Below are 336 nucleotides of genomic sequence, written 5' to 3' on the forward strand. Positions count from 1 at the left end.
TGTTAGAACATTTTTAGTGAAATTAAATATTCACCCCAGGTTTTCTGCCCAAAATGTGCTTTATAACCCCTGAGCCAGGAATCCAAAAAATACACATTTGTTCATACATACTATGCAGAGCCTGATTTATATAACATATTATTCTTACAATTTTGTTTGCTTTTCTTTTTGTTTTATGGTTAATGAAGAGATTTGAAAAACAGCCCATGTTTGGAGTTTCCTTCCAGAAAAAAGTATGTAATTTGCTGCATATCTGAGTACATCATGGGTTGTTTGGAACTTGCAATACAAAAAAAGCAAACAAACAAAAGAAACCAAACCAAAACAATTACTATT

Source organism: Pundamilia nyererei, unplaced genomic scaffold (genome assembly GCF_000239375.1).
Source record: "Pundamilia nyererei isolate P.nyererei 1_Seehausen unplaced genomic scaffold, PunNye1.0 scaffold00012, whole genome shotgun sequence".
Classification (NCBI taxonomy): domain Eukaryota; kingdom Metazoa; phylum Chordata; class Actinopteri; order Cichliformes; family Cichlidae; genus Pundamilia; species Pundamilia nyererei.